Raw genomic sequence first — 21756 nt, forward strand, 5'->3', positions numbered from 1 at the left:
TGTCCAAGAAGAAATCGATTGGGTACTCCTAAAAACTGCGCTGAAAATAATCAGAATTTGAATAATTTAAAAATGACCAGAAATAATCGAATAATAAAAAGACGGGAGGGTAATGTCAGAGACATAACTGGGTGACGTAAATACGAATCAAACTGAAGCATGGTTGTTACGGCAAATTTCGCGCGGTTTCTTCTCAGATTTCGAAGCTATGGTGCGGATTTCGCGCGAATTTCAAGAAACATTTGTGACTAATTTATTCAAAAAAGTTCTTTGCCAATTTTTGAAGCTTGAGTTTTATGAAACCTGGAAGAATTAAGTTGGGCGAACGTTTCAGCAATTGGTCGAGCTGGCCGAATTGATGAATTTTCACCTTGATAAAACCAATATTTACGAAGAGGCCTTAATAAAACCAAAATTTTCCTCAGTAACCAAAACGTCGATTTTATGCTCTCGGATCTCCAGTTAGGCAAGAAAAGGAACGAAGAAGAAAAACGTTCATCTAGTGCTGGACCCAACTCGATTCCACCCAAGGTGATAAGAAATTGTTCTAATAGTTTGTTGGTTCCACTATTCAACATTTTCAATTGCTCTTTGCGTTCTGGAATTTATCCTGAAATATGGAAGAAATCCTATGTGTTTCCAGTTTACAAAAGTATTCAATAACCGGAATTGTTGCTTTGTGCGCTATATCGAAATTGCTTGGAATTATAGTTAGGATTTTATAACACTTAGTTGCTCTGACTACATATCTCAGACTCAGCATGGATTCATGCCAAAGCGTTCAACTTCCACAAATGTAGTAACCTACACTTCATCATACCTTTTTTAAAAGTACAACTACAAGTAGATTCTATAAACATCTATTTCTCTGCTACGTTCGACAAAATCAATCATCACATAACGATCTCCAAGTTAAGTAGACTGGAATTTAATGTATAATTTTTGAATTGGCTTCGTTCATATCTAACTGGTCGTGAAATGATAGTGAAAATAGGATACTGTACAACCTCACTTGCCATTACCTCTGGAGTTCCTCGAGGAAGTCACCTTGGACCGTTTATATTTTTATTGTATCTCAACGATCTAAATTTTTTGATCAAGTGTATGAAACTATCGTTCGTCGATGAATTTAAAATATTCCATATAATCAAAGCTGCAGCTGACTTGGAGTTCCTACAAGAACAATTGTATAATTTAACTTATTTGTGTAACATCAACAAAATGGCTTTAAATGCCTCTAAATGCTCCGTCATCTCTTTTAGTCGCAAAAAGTCTGTATGCAAGCTCAACGATGATATTTCACAAAGTGTTCTCGAACGCGCATCGTCTGTTAAGGAGTGTATCGATAAGTAGTTAGCAACATTCAAACAGTTATTACTCTGAAATGGCTTAATTTTTTGCAGCGTGTTTTGCGGTGACATGTTTGTTTACATGTCAATAACAGCTGCGCAATCGATTGGTTTCGGTACGGTTTATCGTTTCAATGATGAGTCGAATTGATCCGGAAACACGAAAGAAAATTCTGCACTTAAAAGTGGTTGAGTACATCAGGAAAAACCCATCGGCGTCGACGCGGGATTTGGCCAAGCAGTTCAACACCAGCATTGGGATGATTCAACGGATCAAAGTTCGGAACTCCCTGAAAACGTACAAGAAACAGAAGGTGCCGAAAAAGTCCCTGGTACAGCAAGTTCAGGCCAAAACAAGAGCGCGAAAACTGTATAACCGGATGCTACAGAATAAAGACGGATGCATCCTGATCGACGACGAAACGTACACCAAGGAAGACTCTCGAGCGCTGCCCGGACCGCAATATTATAAGAAATCAGTGTACCAGGACCTGGACGACGCTGACACCACGGTGGCGATGGAAAAGTTAGGGTAGAAGGTGTTGGTCTGGCAAGCAATTTGTACCTGTGGTTTGCGGTCGTCGATTTTCTTCACGAAGGGCACAATTAACGCCAAGGTGTACGAGGAAGAATGTTTGAAGAAGAGAATGCTGCCACTGTACAGAAAGCATAAGGCTCCTCCTCTCTTCTGGACGGATTTGGCTTCAGCCCACTACGCTAACTCCGTTCTACAGTGGTTGCCAAAAAATAATGTACAATTCGTGGAAAAGGACATCAACCCACCGAACTGCCCGCATCTTCGGCCAATTGAAAGGTATTGGGCAATTGTCAAGCGGCACTTTCGGAAGGAAGGTACAGTGTCCCAAAACATGCAGAAATTAAAAAATGGACAGCTGCCACCAGGAAAGTCACAGAAATAACTGTGCAGAATTTAATGAAAAATGTCAAGTCCAAAATACGAGCGTTTCACAGAAACTAGGATTTTCTTCAATATAATCAGTGAAATGCATAAAAATGTAATTTTTCTACAATATATCGAAAAATATGATATGTCAAAATATGTTCTTTTTTCGCTTTTTTATTCAATAATCAATGTTGCTAACTACTTTTCGATACACTCCTTAAAATGCACAGCACCGACTCAGAATAGATTCGAACTCAAATCGTCACTCTCCATCACGAACGCCTGCATAAAAGGTTTTTTATAGAACCACCATTATTTTATCATAAACAACTATACATTAACTGAAAAAGGGGAAAGCTTGCACAATTCATACAATCAATCAACTAACTGATATTCGGAAAAGTGATGGGAGCGTGTCAGTTTTTTCGTATTCACGACATCCAGTTATGTCTCTGACATTACTCACCCGCCTTTTTTTATTCAATAATCAATGTTGCTAACTACTTTTCGATACACTCCTTAAAGACCTGGGTGTTCTTCTGGATGCCAAGTTAAATTTTAAGGAGCACATAGAGTTTACTACCTCCAATGCTTCTAAGCTAAGATTTATTTTCCGCGTTACTAAAAAATTCTCTGATGTACATTGCTTGTAAGCTCTGTATTTCGCTGCTGCGTTCGCTCATGGTATGGATTTAATTCTTGTGGCGCCCTCTCATAGAAACGATACGAACTTTTCAGCCGACCTGTTATGAAGCGGAATACACATGAGCAAAAACCGGTTAAATCAAAAATGCAATTTTCGAATTCATTCATGAATTAAATTCTCGAATATGCTGCTATTATCTGGTCACCTTATAACCAAAACGAAATCCAACGCATTGAAGCGATTCAACGCAAATTTGTCTGATTCGCTCTCCGACGTCCTCCATGGAGATATCCTTTAAACTTACCGAGTTTTCATAACCGCTGCGAACTTACTGGTTTCAATTTATTATTTGTTCGTCGCGATGTTTGATTGATTGCTGCGAGCTTTTGCAATTGTCATAATTAGACATTCGACATCGTAATCTTCGATCCTATTTTTTTCTTCGGATTCCCTATATTAGAACGAATTACGGATTTAACAAGCCCATTGCTAGCATGTGCCTCATATTTAACAAATGTTTCAATTCTTTCGAATTTCATTTGATATTATGGAAACACTAGAGTTAAGAAAATGTATCATTCGGATGATTGATGCAAAAGATGAGGATGTTCTAGGCCTGCTGGAGAATAAGTTTAACAGAAACTAATTCCAGTGGGAATTTCCCTGCTCCTAATAGAAGAATAAAAGATGAGAAGACAAAAAAAAGACATTCAGAATAAAATCCGACAACAGTAGAAGGTACTATCTCAGAAAACAAAATCTAAACAGGAGGCGAAACATAATTGAAACTGAAATTAAAAAGATTAAATCAGATCATCCTTATGTGGTCTACCAAAATAATTCTTTTTACCGAGATGGAAAAGCTTGCCGAGCAAGAAGATCTTGAAACGAAAAAAAAATTGTCTCCGCTGAGATCTGCTTAACTTATTTCAAAATCAAAAAAAGGAAGCAATTTTATTTTCACTGTTATTTAATTTTGAAATTGTTCGTAACAATCATGGAAATGCTTTTTACACACATCCGAATATCAATAATCGCACGTACTAGTTGATTGATTGTGTAAATTTAGCAATCTTCCAATATTTTCATAATTGTAACGGTACAATTATGAAGCGGAATACACATGAGCAAAAACCGGTTAAATCAAAATTCGAATTCAATTTTCGAATTCATTCATGAATTAAAAAATCCACCACAAATCGTTTCTAGCCATCTAGTTTTTCTAAAATTAAGCTTAGAATGAATATTATATAAATTTAAAAAACTTACTTGTCCAACCCGTCTCGAAGTAACAAATGGTATAGCGATTTGAAAGAATAACCACAAACCGTCATCTTCATCTTCACAAGTTCTAAAACTATGAATTATTGATATTTACTCGTCAATCGGACAAAAATTTAATTATTTATTTCATCAAGCAAATGAAGACTACATATAAATGGTTTTCAATGTTTACTATCATACTACGCATTATTTCTACGACAAAGCGTCTGCATGTATACACACTTTTAGATTTTTGAGTGTGAAAATACTCATGGTTTATAACCATTCATAGTTAGTGTCTATTTTACTAATGAACAAAAAATGTAAACCCACTGCATTCAATCACAGAAAACATCCCGTATTTCTGTGTCGGTTTTTCACGATACGCTTTGTGCGGTAATTCGTTCAAATGATGTAGTTTGAAAACTTGGCACACTTTATTTTGGCACTGAATTTCACCTCAATGCTCGTTTATTTCAAACATTTTGGAAAGCTTCAGTTTGGAGTTATTTGTGGTTATCTCATACTACTGATCCTAAATTGCTGACCGCATTCCCGATGATATGGAGAAAGAATCATGTTGCTGCGTTGAATACAACAAGAGATATTCACGATTAAGTTTCATCCATTCTTGAACAGGGTAAATTTTGAAAAGGTATGTTTGAAATTTCGTTTAAATGAATTCATTTTACACATAAATTCAAAATCCTTAGGGGAGAATGGGCTTAGCTTGCCACTGTGATGTTAGTTTGATTAGTGTGAATTCGAAAACAAATAAATAACAGATGAAAGAACTTACTTTATAATTTCAAGTTCGTGATAAAAATGGTCACTTAAGCAATATGAATTATGATTCTGAAGATTTACTTATAATCAAGTTAGTTCTAAAAGTATCTGTTTTTGATATTTGATCATGCAATGCATAGAACTCCATTTTTTGAGAATTATGCCATTTCAGCCAGTCCACACAAACAAGAACATTAATTTTAAATTTTTATGGCTCTATGTCTCGAAAACGACAACTTTCAGGAGGAAGGCGACTATGAGTTTGGGAGTATGCCAATTCGATTTCCAAGTACAATCAATAGTTTTCGAGATACAACGATTGGACGATAACCTGTATAGATTATCCTTTCAAAGATTGCTCTATTTGCTCAATTTTCTCGATGATGGCCTAACCAATGTCAACACTATTGGGTTCGTTTGATGGTTACTTTTAGGTCGTTGAGCAAGATCGAAAACATAAATAAAAACCCATTTCTAACCCACTTAGTGGTGTAATGATGCCTTTCTCATATTACTTATATTTTCAAAAACATCACTAAAAGATTCTGTCAAGATTTTCTTTTTCAAACTTGAATAAAATCTAAAATTTTCTTTGGGTATAAACTACCATAACCTTTTCAATTTGTAAACAGTTATGTCAAGTTAATATAGATTTAAATGTGGCAACCCTGGACGCTATACAAAATTTAACAAAGCACGCTGTGTGCTAGGTGGTGGTGTTTTCTTCTTCCGTACCAGTACGTACCGATGCGTACCGATTTTGCATCATTTTGTATGACAATTTGAAAGTTTTGATACTCATTATTCATTCCCATAATTTCGGAACCAAAAGTCGGATCTGGATCAACTTTTCGAGGACTTTTTAAAGAATTTCAGAACCTTTCTTTTGCATTTTAGTTTGTGAAAATCGGTTAAGAAATTCATATAAATATCACCCTGTAATTCCGGAACCGGAAGTCGGATCGGGATAAAATTCAATAACGATCTATGGAACCATTAGACCTTTCATTTGAATCTGATTTTCTGAAAATCGGTTCAGCCATCTCTGAGAAAATCGAGTGGCATTATTTGTTACATACACACAAAAATACATACATACAGTGTTGGTGATTGCCGAAAATTTGACAGAAGCTGCTATATTGCTATCTATATTGTATACAACATTTTCAATCCGGTAGAAGATGCTACAAGAACTCGAGTCTCTCAATGTATGAATCGCGAGAGAATTTTTCTACATTTCTTCGCTCCACTTCATACTCTGAGTATTTCACGGCCCTTAAAAAAATTTACAGTCTGATAATGAGCGTTACTGTGTGGAATTTCCCAAGAGAGAATCGCAAGTTGACAATTATCGCAGAAAATCGAATCGATTATTCAACTTGATGATTCTTATACTACATTTTCATATACACAACTTATACAAAGGTTATATGCACATAGTTAGAACAAGCGGCAATAGTAAAATGATTCTATCGCAATTATCAACTGCCTGTATAGAATTGGATCGCGAAACGAGAATAAGCGACCGTTTGTTGCTTCAGAGAGGATCCCCACAGCAGCGTGCTAACCTTTGATTCTCAGAAATGTCATCGAGAGAAATTCGCTCTTGCACTGGTGTCTATTCTATGTTAAATGAGCCATGCCGGGTTTTTGTTGTTGCGATGATATCCGTTTCTCTTTGATGGCACTGATTCAATCGTGTGAAGAGTTGCTGGTGAGCGTTCTTTGATACGATAAAAGCCATCCTTGCATACATATACACACACATACACACAAAGACATTTGCTCAGTTTGTCGAGCTGAGTCGAATAGTATATGACTCGGTTCAAAAGTCGGTTTTCACGGTGATTGTATATCCTTTCTATATGAGAAAGACAAAAATATAAAATGACCAATCAAGCCAGTGAGCCCAAGTATGGCCGAATTGGTTGTGCCATCTTCTAAAACATCGTACAGATCTAAAAGAGTACGATTTGTCGGTTGTGTCCTTTATTCGGTTATATATCCAAAACCGGAAGTTGTTAACTTGTTTCTTGTTAATCTTTCTGATAACATAAGGATTGTGTGAAGGCAAAGATGGTAATTGTTCGAGTTGATCTAAGTTTTCTTAATTAAAACAAAGCAGAGCCAGATTCTCTTCAAAGAAGATCGATTGCGTCATCATGCTGCTGATCGTTTGCATTGGAGCAAAATACAACGAAAAGTGGACAATGATGGGGAACATTATATCAAATCAGCCTTCAAAGGACTACATATAAAGATCACTTCGCTCCAAATCGGAAATAAAAATCATTAGTTAAGTTCAAATCGAGAATCATTCGAGTAGCTTGTGCACTTTTCGATATGCAAAATTCGCACCAAACGAGTGCGAATAAAGCCAGCATTCGACTGCTTCGCGTTCGAGAAAAATGCTCCGAACAGTGTTTAATATCGTACCGAATTCCACAATGTGGCCATTCTGTATGCCAGAAATGAATCCCGAAGCATTTTGATAGTTTCTATCACGGAAGCATGCAAATCAGAAATAAAACAATCGACATTAAAATTCTGTATGTGGCTATTTTTGTGACCTTTGGGACCGCCCATTTTTGAAAAAGCTACAAACGAAATTACGCAAAAGAAAAATGGCTTCAGTATTGAATCAATTCGCACAGGAAGCAGTTCTGCTGCGGCACGTTCCCGGAACAAGTTTCGCTTCTTACACGAGCGATTGCGCCATCCTGCTACTGCTCGTTTGCATTGGAGAAAAACAACCAAAAATTGACAGCGATGGGAAACATTATGTAAAATAAGCCCTTCTAATGGCTCCAAATGTTATCTAAAGAAATATTAGAATTACTTAATTATTGAAATATGCAAATCGGAAGTAAATATAATCAGTTTTGTGAAGGTTTACAGTTTGGTAGTGGTGTAATGATGCCTTTCTCATATCAATCATACTATCATATACAATACCGTGGTATTCCTTAAAATAATTTTCTTCGATTCTTAAGAGAATAACCGAAATCGGTTTGTTTGACCGTCTATTGATATAAACTATCAATTGGAGGAGATTTTAGGTCGATTTAGATTTTTTTTACGATTTTTCGCCCTTTTCAGTGATGCTATAAAATTTTTAACACACTTTACCCTATATTTCCGGATCCGGGTGAAATTCTGAAACACAGGACCTTTCATTTGAACCTAAGTTTGTGAAAGTCGATTGCGCCATCTATGAGAAAAGTTTGTACACATATTTTCATTTTTTTGCAAATTTTACCCCATAACTCCGGAACCGGAAGTCGAATCAAAACAATATTCAGGTATTTTGTATGGAACCACAATACCTTTCATTTGAATCTAAGTTTGTGAAAATCGGTTCAGTCATCTCCGAGAAAAGTTAGTGAAAAAAAACGTTACATACACACATACGCACACACAGACATTTTGCGTACTCGACGAACTGAGTCGAATGGTATATGACACTCGGCACTCCGGGCCTCGGTTCCAAAGTCGGTTTCCACAGTGATCGCATAACCTTTCTGTATGAGAAAGGCAAAAGTTCGGGATAACATTGCTGTAATATTATGTGACACGGCTCAAGATCTTATTTGTTGAAAATGAGCTATCTCAACTCATATTTTGTCACATTCACATATTTTCCCCAAAAACTGCAGACATTTCTTGACAAAATATCGGAATCGGTCGAGTGGTTCAAAAGTTATAAATTTACCAAAAACGTCTTTGTTAAAGAAAATCGATAAAAAACACGGAAACTACGAAGACTTGAAATTTGCCAATTGTGCGCATTGGTCGCAAACCATGAAAATCGTTTTAAAAGTTATACAATTCACTTTTTTAAACACAAATCTTCATCTTAACAATATTTGCATATTTTTTCTAAAAACACCATAGGCATTTATTGATAACAAATTTGCAGAATCGGTGAAGTGGTTCAAAAGTTATTTAAAAAAATTGTCTTTTTTGAAGAAAATCGAAAAAATAATCTAATTTTTTATTCACCCTTACATGGAATGGTCACCCTAATGACAAAATGAAAAAAAAGTACGGGTGTGTAATGTCACAGACATAACTGGATGTCGTGAATACGAATATAACCGAAACGCTTTCGAATATCAATTAGTTTTATTCATTATTAATATTTTTTACTCATAAAACTTTTATTTCGGCTTAATCGCTCTTCGGCTTAACGTGGCCGTATAACCAAAAAAAACCTGTTTTAATCCACCTAGTGGTGTAATAATGCCTTTCTCATATTGCTCATAACATCATAAATGTTACTGTGGAATTCGCCAAAACAACTGTTCATTGAATATAAATAGGAAGGTTTGTTCGAACTTAATCCGCAACAAATTTAGGAATTCCGTATGAAACTATAAGACTTTTCCTTTGAACCGATAAGTTTGTGAAAATCGATTTGGCCATCTTGAAGGAAAGTGAGTGAGACCCTTTTGAAGTTTTTAATCACCATTTTTAATTCCGGCCAAACCAACTTCGGCTAAAACCGAAGTTGGTTTGTTTGCCAGCAACAAATATGACCTAAAAATTGGAACAGTTTTGAACCTAGTTATACCTAGACTTACTATCTAGGTAATCATCAGCATGAAACATGTAGTAGGATTATTATTTTTATTATTATTATTGACATCACTACACCACCGGCACGGTATTACTGCGCTACCGGATGTGAAAATTCCATTTTTTTTTCAAATAAATTTGAATTCATTGACATTTTTCTTTCGGTCGTACTGATCATAAAATAGCTAAAATTTTTATCTTTAACCAATATCACACACCAGTAGCAGACATCCGTAACAGTTTCGATTTCTTCTTTTCTGCTTTTTCGGTGGGGTACATATTGTCATTCTATATGGCGATCTGAAAACTTTGACCCTGTAACTGCGGAACCGGAAGTCGGATCCGAATGAAACTTCACAGTAGCTTTAAAACTAATATCAGCTTTAATTCAAATTCAAATCAAGATGTGAAAATCGTTTCAAGCATCGCAGAGAAATCGAAGTGATTCTATTTTTTAAGTTTTTCTGCACCACTTTCGGTGCTTTCGGAGCAGGAAAAGGAGGGACTAGTAATGCCGAATTAAGCTTTTATGCCCACAAACTAACAAGCTCTGCAAACTAGAAGAATTTCAGTTTTTGCAATGACTGAGCGGAAATATATATTGGAGAAGCCAAGTGAAAGAAAAACTAACAGAAAAGATGAATTTTTGGAAAAAGATACGCTCAGAGACAGGATTGGAACCTGCGTTCTTATGCATTCCGTGCATACGCGCTACCATTTCGCCACTCTGATCTTGTTTTAGCCACTCTAAAACGCGATACAGACATAGTAGCAACGTACATCGAACATGGTCTACAGCCTGGCCATCACCCGACCGATACCTTACATCCAAACATCTTCTCTGTCCATCAAACACTAGCCCTCTCGCTTTATACCTATTTCTCCGATCAACCATTGAGTAGGAGAGTGTATTTATAATCGCTTGTCACCTTCTTTGATGGTGCCAGTCGCTGGCTGGACATCCTAGTTTGTGAAAATCGATTGGGCTGTTTCAGAGAAAATTGAATGCACACTTTTTCTCTAATTTTCACATATTACCATGTAACTCTGGAACCAGAGATCAGATCCAAATGGAATCCAATAGCAGGTTATTAGCCCATGAGACCTTTCATTTGAATCTTAGGTTGTGAAAATCGGTTCAGCCATTTCCGAGAAAAGTGAGTGCATATTTTTGTTAAACACACACATACAGGCATTTGCTCAGCTCGTTGAGCTGAGTCGAATGGTATATGACATTCGGCTCTCCGGGCCTCGGTTAAGGAATTTTTTTAACCTTCATGTTCTCGTATCGAAGGTCGAATTTTGCACTGCCTGAAGTCAACAATAATTGTATTCTTTCGTAGTTTCGTTCGTTTGGTTCACTCATTTCGAGGTGGTTCTATTGTTCACTACACAATACTATACTTGGTTTATTCCGTCCCGAACGTAAGCGGTTTTGTTTTATCAACTGACTTGGATGAGATGTGAAAGCGAACTCAATTAGTTGATCACTTGTATTAATTATGCTAGCTTTCCCCTTTTACACTACTAGAATTTGAAACGATGCACCCACACTGAGTCGGTACAATGCAAAAGTTATTTCGTACAACAACTACGAACTCCAACTGGTTGAAAAAAGGACCGTATACCGTACAGTAAAGTAAAATTTCGCATAGTTCTTCGGGAATATGTTAATGGTTCTAAAAAGAACCGACTCGAAGAATTCAGGAATTAGAGACTGGACCTGAGTTCAAGAACTACATTCAGAACTTAGAACAGGCTCCGAATTCAATTGCAATTTAGTTTTTGAACTAGTTGCGAAACTGAATTCAGTTCCGGAATCCAGTTCCAACATTCAGGTTCAGAAATCTAAACCTGTATTCTGGAACTAAGTTCCTAAAACATAATTTTGAAACTAAATTCCCCTCCCGACGATTGAAGTCCAAATAAAAGCACGACCTGAGGGTCTCACGCTTTATACTTGATTACTGATATTGGTAGAACCTCACCTCGACATCCAGTTCCGTCTGAAGTACTAGAACGATTTTCAATCAAAGTTTACCTTTTACACTCATCCAGTAGATAATCGGAACTGCCTATGTGCTTGACTACCTCAAAACCGTCGTCCGGGTGCGAAAAAGGCAAGCTAGCGTGATGAATTTTCCTTATTATTTCCAGAAGTTTTAGAAAACTTTGTTCTTCAATTATTTATGGTTTTCTCAAGCTATTGAAAATTTAATCACAAATTCCTGATCATATTTCCAATAGCTTGCAGAAAAAATTTTGTGGTTGGGTTAAGTACACCGAGAGATATTCGCGATAAAATTCTGCCCATTCTTGTCCAAGGTAACTTTTGAAAAGGCGCCCCATAGTAAAGTAATTCATATTCACGACAAAAACGATGGAGAACGATTCTTCCAAATATTACGAAGCTCTGAGAGATCGTATATCAGTTTCTCATGGAATATATAACATTGAAATAAATTCGAACTTTTAAATTCGGTTAATCCTAAAGCGCGACATTTTCCTTCTAGTTTATCTAGTTTATTCTATAACTGTGAAAAATTAGGTCTATTGGGTGAGTTGTCAAAATCTGAATTGATGTGTGGTTTGAAATTCTTCACTTTCCTATAACGAAAACTGGAGTCGTCTACAATAGAAATCGCTTGTCATATTAGAAGATTTTAGACGAACTTCTTAGTAATACGAATATATATTTGCGGGGGACATCTCCAATCCAAACCGTGACCATTACTTCACTGTTAAAATTAGCAGTGCGTCGAAATATCATGCTGGATGGAAACCCGTCATCTAGATGATGATGACCTAGGTTCTCACCAGCGTCACTGGTGTTCATTTGGGTGACGTAGCCTAGTTCGTTTTGTATGGAATGTGTAGAAGCGGGAAACCATGGCCAGAGTAGGCCATGAAGAAGCAAAAAAAATCCAAGTTATTTGTTTCTTCAATCTCATGTTACATCAAAATTAAATATAAATGAAGAATATGGCGTATAACATGATCAGTTTACCACCAAAAGCATCCGATACAACTTTCAGGCAATTTAAACAATTCTCTGCTGTTTGTGTGCTAGCTTAGCGTTGCGTGGCAAAAAGATGATAGCGTTTCTGTGCCGATTTTCACCGATACCAGAAAATCGATCCAATCGTTTCCTCGCACCGGCTTTTTGTTAAATCGCTCCGTGCATTATTCATGGAGCTATGCTGAGGATAACCATCGTAAAACTATTTGGATGGTATTTACAGAAACGTGCCACCGGTACCATTTTCCAAATTCATAAACAGCCCGGCTACAAACGATTTCCTTTCTCCATTGGGTTCCTATCGGCAGAGGAGATTGTGTTCGGTACTGGACAGAACGGTTCCCTGTGGAAACATAGTCAACTAAATGTTCCCGAAAATGTTCGGCTAGGTTATTAGAACCCTTAAAAGAACCCAAATTTAATGGGTCGAAAGTTGCAAAAATTAACTTTATGTAGACAATTTGCCCTTCATGTAACATTTAGCCCACGTTTCAAACGATGCCGGGATGGGTTTTCACTTGTATCTTTCCACATCGTGTACCAATCGAAAGATGCCGAACATCAGCTTTTCCTCGAAAAGCCTTCGTACTGCCTCAAACTGTATTCCGAGAAACGGCGAAGATGCTTTGTGTGTGGGCTGCTGTCAGATAGCCGAAAATACTGAATCTGACGATGAAAGATCGTTATTTTCCTCCATTAGTCTGGATACCTTCACGCACGCCAGAATAGGTAATTCATTAATTTTAACGAGCTGTACTCAGCTCGATGTGTCAGGAATGTACCCGGCTCTCAAATCTCGCAAACAGGATAAATGAGTTGGTTTCCAGGTGCACAAATTGCCTCGGTTGCTATTCGAATAGGCAATAATAATAATCACGAAACCTGGCTACCATTGATAATTGGGTTTTGATAAGCCTGTGCTGTAAAGATGCAGCATGTGATTGTCGTATAATTAATTCAAGATATTACCGTTCTGTTAGGAAAATCTGATTCTGTCCACCTTTACTAGACAATCATTGTAGCACACCAAACTAAGTCCGAAACCCATCCTGTTGGCTGTAGTTAGCTACAGCCATTGAACGGAACCATTTCCGATTTGCCCATCAACAACCGGATTACGGATGAGAATTAAAAGCTGGTCAGCAAATGCTAGGGGGTGGTTTATTGGTGATCACTGGAGTACAATAATTCCTTAATTACTCTTCTGTTTGGAATTGATTACTCTTGAAATGATTGCAGTTTCGATCCGTGTTTATCTGTGTGCCCGTAGAAACCGAGCTGATTTTTACAATCCGGATTGATTCTATCATTTCATGGAAGGTTTGCTTATCGATCTTTAACAGTACTGTTACTATCTAACTGAAAAAGCAATTTAATCCTTTGAAACAAGATTCTGAAAATTGATTCGGATTTCATTATGATTCACAAGTGATTTTCCTATCAAGAGCAACAACCGATACTGAGTCGGATTCGACTGTTGCGTCAGATTCAGAACCCATTTGGATTAGCATAATGAACTCAGAGTCGAAGTTCAGAAAGGATTGACTGAGTAGTAGTCACACTGGCAATGTTAAAGCAAATGCAATCAATTTATGGAAATATCGGTTCGATTCTCGGAAAGTAATCTGTCCATCCGAAAACAACAAAACAAACTGGAAAATTCTGCAAAAACTGGTAATATGCGATTGCAATTGCAAAGTAAGATTTTTTTCGGTAGATTTAAAATAATACTAGATCATCACATCATAACAGAATTACATCTAAACTGTTCTTCCTCTTGTAAGGAAATATTGTTAACTACTAACTAGATCGCACTTATATCAGCATATGGTTTTGCGAAAATTACTTTCTTTTATATTATTGTTATTGCTTACTGATCGGGTAACCATCTTCTCTAACCCTTTTATATACCACAGACGCAACAATAAAATCAGTATCATTACTTAGCTGTCACACCTAGTACTACATGGAATGAAAAGTCCTGCGTCTCTCACAGAAAAGACGTAAATAGTTTCGAACCGTGTGTATTTTTGTTGAGACCAAGCGTCTAGACGGCCCAATACCAAATTTCATGACAATCTATCCACTAGTGTTTGAATAATAGCTGATCGTGTCAGACGAGTTCTAGTTTTCATCGAGCATCAAGAAAAAAACGAGTTTCGTGTTACAAGCATAAAAGCAACGGTGAAATTGAATGATTTGCGTTACGGATTGGTCCCCCGTACTCTCCAGACCTGGCCCCCAGCGACTACTATCTATTTCTAAACCTGAAAAGGTTTCTTCAGGGAAAGAAATTTTCGGCGAATGCTGAGGTCGTTGCAGAAATGGAAGCCTATTTTGAAGGTCTTGTCAAATCTTGTTTTTTTTGTCGTGAACACGACTTACTTCACTAAGGGGCGCCTTTTCAAAATTTACCCTCTGAGAGAGTGATAAGTTTTTGATCGTGAATATCTCTTGTTGTATCTAACGAATCAACATAATTTTTGCTACATGCCGTCGAAAAAATATTATCAAAATTTTATGATGCAATTTTCAGTTGTGTGACATAATCTCAAATAATTCAAAATTAAACCTTTTCTGAAATGTTTGGTATAAACGAGTATCAAAGAGTATAATTCATAAGGCGCGTTTTATTTCTCGTATTTTTAAAACTCATAGCTCAGTGATCTGTGAACGGATTTATATTATCTAACTACCAATAGAATCGAATTTTTTCAACTTAAACGTGTATAGCAACAGCATTGAAGTATTTCAATAGTACACTATTGAAAAACCTGTCTTATTTGACCCATGTCAACACTAGCCAATGAGAACGCGTTCTTAGGAAGAGAACAAAATATCTGCTCGTTCGAGAAAAATGTTCCGTGCTTAATATCGTAGTGAGTTCCACAATTCTGAAAGGCAGAAATGAATCCCGTACAGCATCCTAATAGTTTCTTTCAATGAAATGCAAATCCGAAATGAAATAATCGACACTAAAATTCTATGTGCGGCTATTTTTATAGCCGTTAGGACCGCCCATTAGTGAAAAAGCTACAAATGAAATCACGTGAAAATAAGCCTCTTAACAAAAATTGGATCATTGTGGTTTCTATCGCCACTGCGAGCAGATGTATTTTGTGTCGTTTGCAAAGCTAGTTTCGCTTCCGACAAGAGCGATTACGTCACAGCTGCTAGTCGTTTGCATTGGTGAAAAAACAACGAAAAGAGTTTAACGGTGGAGAACATCACACAAAATCAGCCGTTCTAATGGCTCTAAAAAACTATTAGGATTTCTTCTTCGCAAATCGAAGATAAATATCCTAAGTTTAGTTCAAATCTAGAATAGTTTGATTAGATTTGTGCACTTTTCGCTGTGTGAAATTCACAGTAATCAAGATCAAGTGAAGCCTTATTTGTTTTTGTGAAAAATGTGAAAAAGGGGAATGCTTGCAAAATTCATACGATTTATCAACTAATTGATATTCGGAAGTGTTAAGGAACATGTCAGTTGTTTTCACGACATCCAGTTATGTCTCTGACATTACCCACCCGCACGCTCTCATATAAGCCAAAAAATAATGAAAAGGGAGTCTAGAGTCTAGAGTTTCCCGAATATATATTTTTTTTAAACTCCAGTCTCTCGAGAATTATTTTCGAAGCTTGTGAGTTTTATGAAACCCTAAAAACTTAAAGATGGGCGAACGTTTCAACAATTGGTCGAGGTGAAAACCTTGATAAAACCAAAATTTACTAGAAGGTGGTTCTAGAAAATATTCAGTGGACAAAATTTAGACTTTATGCTCTTCGATCTCGAGTAATGCAAATTGCTATTTCAACAGAGTGAAAACACATTCAATAATGCAAAGAACGTAACAAATAAAATGACAAATGTTGAGTATGATAAAAATCGCTTTCTTAAAGCAAAATTTGCACGACAGGCTTACGAAGCGAAGTCTGACAAGAAAAAAGAAGAATAAGTTCTGGGATTCCATCCGTGGTGATAAGAAATTGTTCTAACAGTTTGTTGGTTCCACTATCCAACATTTTCAATTGTTCTTTGCGTTCTGGAATTTTTACTACAAATCTGAGACTCAGCATGGATCCATGCCAAAGCCTTCAACTTCCCCAAATTTAGTAACCTACACTTCCTTGATCATACGTTCTTTACAAGCTCGACTACAAGTATATTCTATACACACCGATTTCGCTGTTTTGTTCGACAAAATCAATCATCACAAACGATCTCCAAGTAGACGGATTATTTTTGAATTGGCTTCGATCATATCTAACTGGTCATGGAATGAAATTGAAAATAGGAGCTTGTACAACCTCACCATTTTTTGTTACCTCTGGAGTTCCTCAAGAAAGTCACCTTGGACAGTTATTAATTTTATTGTTTCTCAACGTTCTAAATTTTTCGATCAAGTGTATGAAACTATCGTTTACCGATGACTTTCATATTTCAAAATAGTTTTAAATGCTACTAAATGCTCCGTCATCTCTTTTAGTAACAAAAAGTCTGTATTCAAGTCCGACTATAATATTTCACAAACTGTTCTCGAACGCGCATCGTTTGTTAAGGACCTGGGTGTTCTTCTGGAATCAAGTTAAATTTTAAAGAGCACATAGAGCTTACTATGTTCTAGACCTCTAAGCTATTAGGATTCATTATTCGCGTTACTAAAAAAATCTCTGATGTACATTGCTTGTAAGCTCCGTATTGCGCTTTTCGGCTGCTCGGCCATCCATGGAAGTTCACCATCAATGTTAACTTCCCTCTCTGAGCAGCCTAGATAGCCGTGTAGTGTCGGTAGCGGTTTCCCAACTGGCTAAGAATAACGCTACGGTCCACCTGTACCGGTGGTATAAGTCCACCAAACAGGTAAGCCGTGTGGCATCCGGCGGAATTATTTTTTACCAAGAATTGATCCACTGGTTTCCTGTTCCATGTCGTAAAAGGCCACAAAAATAGGAACTCCTAAGTCAAGGTGTATTTCCGTGCCGATGGCTGAATGGCTGCAGGAGGTTAAACATTGCAGTCGTAAACGGAATATCTTGGATTTTTCCTCAAGGTGGTGTACTATCCCCACTTTTATGGAACCTAGTCGCTGATAGTTTGTTAAGGAAACTTAATAACCTTGGATTTCCGACTTATGGTTTTGCCGACGATTATCATATATTGATGACCGGTATAAGCATTAACACTCTCTTTGATTTAATGCAGCAAGCCCTGCGATCTGTTGAACAATGGTGTTGTCAGGTTTGGATTATCTGTAAATCCGGGCAAAACATCAATGGTGCTTTTCACTCATCGTAGGATAATCACAGGAGCTCGTCCGTTACAGTTCTTCGGTTCAGAGGTCACTGTGGTCGATCAAGTTAAATACGTCGGGGTTATTCTTGACTCAAAACTGAATTGGTCTGCTCACATTGACTTCAGGATTAAGAGAGCTTGTATGGCTTTCGGCCAATGCAGACGAGCTTTTGGAAAATCATGGGGACTCAAACCCAGATATATTCATTGGATCTACACAACTATTGTTAGACCAATTTTAGCATATGGTTGTCTTGTATGGTGGCAGAAAGGAGAAGTCGCGACAGTTCAGTCAAAGCTAAATCATCTCCAAAGGATGGTCCTAATGGCGATGACAGGAGCATTCACGACAACTCCTACTGCTGCTCTAGAGGCGCTACTGTGCATTAAACCACTACATGTGTTCCTAAAACAAGAAGCATTATCTTGTGCATACCGTCTTAGGGTTACAGGGCTTTGGAACAGTAACCCATTAGATTATGCTACCAGCCACACTCGCTTGTGGTCTCAAATGGTTACGTGGGATGAGTATTTACTCGCTCCTAGTGACCTAACTCTCACATGCAGTTTTCCTTTTAAAACATTCAATGTGAGCTATCCTCTTCGTTAGGAATGGTTGTCTGGTTGTCTGGAACGACAACTTGATGAACACATAGTTTATTATACGGACGGTTCTCTGTTGAATGGTCGTGCTGGTACTGGTGTCTACTGTCGTGAAATGAGGCTAGAGCAGTCTCATTCCCTTGGTAGATACTGTACTGTGTTCCAAGCAGAAATCTACGCGATTCTGTGTGGAGTACAATCGGCACTTCAGCAGAGGATTTGTGGTAAACGTATTTATTTTTGTTCCGACAGTCAGGCAGCCTTAAAAGCACTCAGTTCGAATGACTCACGGTCGAATCTAGTGATCGCATGTCGAACTCAAATTGAAGACCTCAGCATTTCAAATGCTGTTTACTTCTTATGGGTACCCGGCCATTCTGGTATTACTGGAAATGAATGGGCTGATGAGTTGGCTAGAGCTGGTGCAACGAATGATTTCGTTGGTCCTGAACCAGCTTTACCACTTTCAACTAGTTGGATAACGCACAAGATACGTTCTTGGGCTGCATCCAAACATGCCAGCTACTGGCACAGCTTGCAAACTTGCGCTCAGACAAAAGCATTTCTACCAGATTTAAATCTGAAAATGTCAAAGTGTCTACTGCATTTCTCCAAGTATCATTGAAGTATTCTGGCCAGAGCTCTGACTGGACATTGCAAACTCAATTATCACATGGCTACTATTCAACGTGCTGAGTATTATTCGTGTGATTTGTGTAAATGCGATTATGGTACTTCATATCATCTGATATGTAACTGTCCCGCATTGACGCAGCTACGTATCCGGGTTTTTGGTTCTCCATACATGGTTGAGTCTGTGTATGCGGAGCTAAAATTGAAGGATATTCTCTCGTTTCTCACCCAATGTGGTAAGGAGCTATAGTCAGAAGGGTTCATCGTTCTTCCTGGAGTGAATGAATCCTTTTTGTATTCACCTTAAATAGGGTTTAGCAGATTGTTTGGCATCTTTTATGGGGTACCGAATTTACTTCTGCTCGTACATACTGCGAGTCGTTCTGCATTCTTCCGGGAGTGCAGAATGGTGTCGCTTTTGTAAGATCTCTAGATCCTCTCGGGGGTTGGAGGTTTTATTAACAGCAGACTGTTCGGGACCTCGTAGAGGTTCAGAATTTCCTTCTGCTTCCACTAAATGTGATCCTCAGTAGATTGTTCAGCATCCCTTAGGGGTGCAGAATTTACTTCTGCTTTTATGTGTTTTTGTGTCGTCAATTTTTCCCATCCTCCTAGTCCAACCCTTACCATTTCCTTTCATTCCTTTCCTCTTATATATCGGGAAAATGATGCTAAAAACATATTTATGGCAAGGCACAAATCTCCAAATATCAAGGGGAACGTGCCATTTGAGCCAATTTGTTCTGATTCCTGATTCACTCAACTGGTATTTGCTGTGGTTGTCTGGTCACCTTATTACCAAAACGATATCCAACGCATTGGAGCGATTCAACGCAAATTTGTCCGATTAGCTCTTCGACGTCTTCCATGGAAATATCCTTTAAGCTTACCGAGTTACCATGACCGCTACAAACTGATTGGTCTCGATTTATTATTTGTCCATCGACAAATATAGATTGATTTTAATCTGTTAATACAAAAGATGAGGAGGTTTTATGCCTGCTGGAGAACAAGTTTGACAGATACTTTAATTCCAGTGGGCTTTTCCCTGATCCAAATAAAAGAGCAAAAGATGAGGAGGAACAGAAAGACATTCAGAGTAAAATCTGACAACAGCAGAAGGCTCTATTATAATTGAAACTGAAAGTAAAAAGATGTGGTCTACCTTAAAATTCTTCTTACCAAAAGCAAGCAAAAAAAATGTCTTCGCTGAAATCTGTTTAAATCTGTTTCAATATCACAATTGTAAGCATTTTTATTTTCTATTAATTAACTAAGAACATCGAAAAAGCTGCAGAATAAAAATGCAATCATTTTCATGGGATCTCTCGAAGTGACGTGTTGTATGCGGACTTATTTATTGCGTTCATATGACAAACTTATGCAGATTTTTAAATTATATTTAGGTGAATTTTCAAGTTCTGCGGAAATTATCATCTGCATATAATTGTCTAACACTTCACTCAAATATCGCGCGTTTCAGGTTTCAATTTCGCGCGGATTTAGCGCGTTTTAGTTTTTGACCTCGCGCGGATTTCGCGCGTTTTGATTTTGAATTTTTTCGTAACAACCCTGTACATCATCCACTAATCAAATCACCTGGAGTGACTTGAAGATGATCCATAGCATTTGTATCAAATAGTTAGCAAATAACGAAGTTCCAAGAAGATTTGAAGTTGGTTAGCGCTTATGACTTCATATTACATGATGGTTACGATATAATTATGAAATAAAAATTGTTCGAGAATATTGCGAAACAAAATTTTGAACGAAACTGTGATAATTTACAGACATATTTTTTAGTCAATTTCCAAAAGTCCGGTGAGTTTATTATAATGAGCAACTCTTAATTCTAAAGTAACATTTGAAAATTAGTTTTTTTTTGGTATTGTAAATTTGTTTATTGTCAGTTCTAAGCAACGAGTATCATTTTCAGAAAACTCGAAAGTGTCGTTCTATACACGTTTTTAAAATGTTATTTTCTAATTGGGTTATTTCGCATCAATCGATGCACAACGTATTTCGTCAACAAACAAGTAATTTGTCCTTAAGCTTGCAATGTTGTGTATCTACAGTTGTTGTTGTACATGACGCATACAATTAATAAATGGTTTTGGAGGTTTTTGAGTGTCCTGCAGAATTTTCACACACTCAATAATATCTAAATTTTGTGGTTCCTGTTTAGGCATATATCATTTCTCGATAAAGCAGTCCTATTCGTCCAGATCTTTAGGGATTCTGATAAACCCGTCGAATTGTACGAAGAGACGTACGTGAATTAAAGCAAAGTACCGCGGTGTTTAGTCTATTAACTCACCATGTAAGATAGCCATAATGTTCTCGCTGCGTGATGCTGAAATGTACTAAATATAAGTGAATTCAATGCCTATGAAGTTAACAAATCCTACCTAGAAAAACTTATTTGGGCCGAATAACTAATTTAGTTAAAGTTATACTTATTTTCCTTGTTTTCATTATCGAAACTGGTAACCACGATGAAGGTTCCTGTTATTCAAAGCCAAAACTTGTTTAGTCTTGGTTGCTAGTTTCCAAAAATTTCTAAGAGATTTCTTTTTGACATTACAAGTTACTGGGGGGTAGTTAAATTTACGATACAGTTTTTATAGGCGAGTGGCAGGTCGTGTCGTCGTTACAACTATGCCCACAAGAATCTCCCGC

At 37.2% G+C, this 21756-nt stretch overlaps 1 protein-coding gene across 10 annotated transcripts in view; it reads left to right on the plus strand.

Moving 5' to 3' along the window:
• The window catches only part of LOC131431658 (stress-activated protein kinase JNK), a 212401-nt gene that overhangs the window by 172254 nt on the left and 18391 nt on the right, over positions 1–21756 (plus strand). The window lies entirely within an intron of this gene.

The sequence above is a fragment of the Malaya genurostris genome, chromosome 2 (assembly GCF_030247185.1).
Source record: "Malaya genurostris strain Urasoe2022 chromosome 2, Malgen_1.1, whole genome shotgun sequence".
Taxonomy (NCBI): domain Eukaryota; kingdom Metazoa; phylum Arthropoda; class Insecta; order Diptera; family Culicidae; genus Malaya; species Malaya genurostris.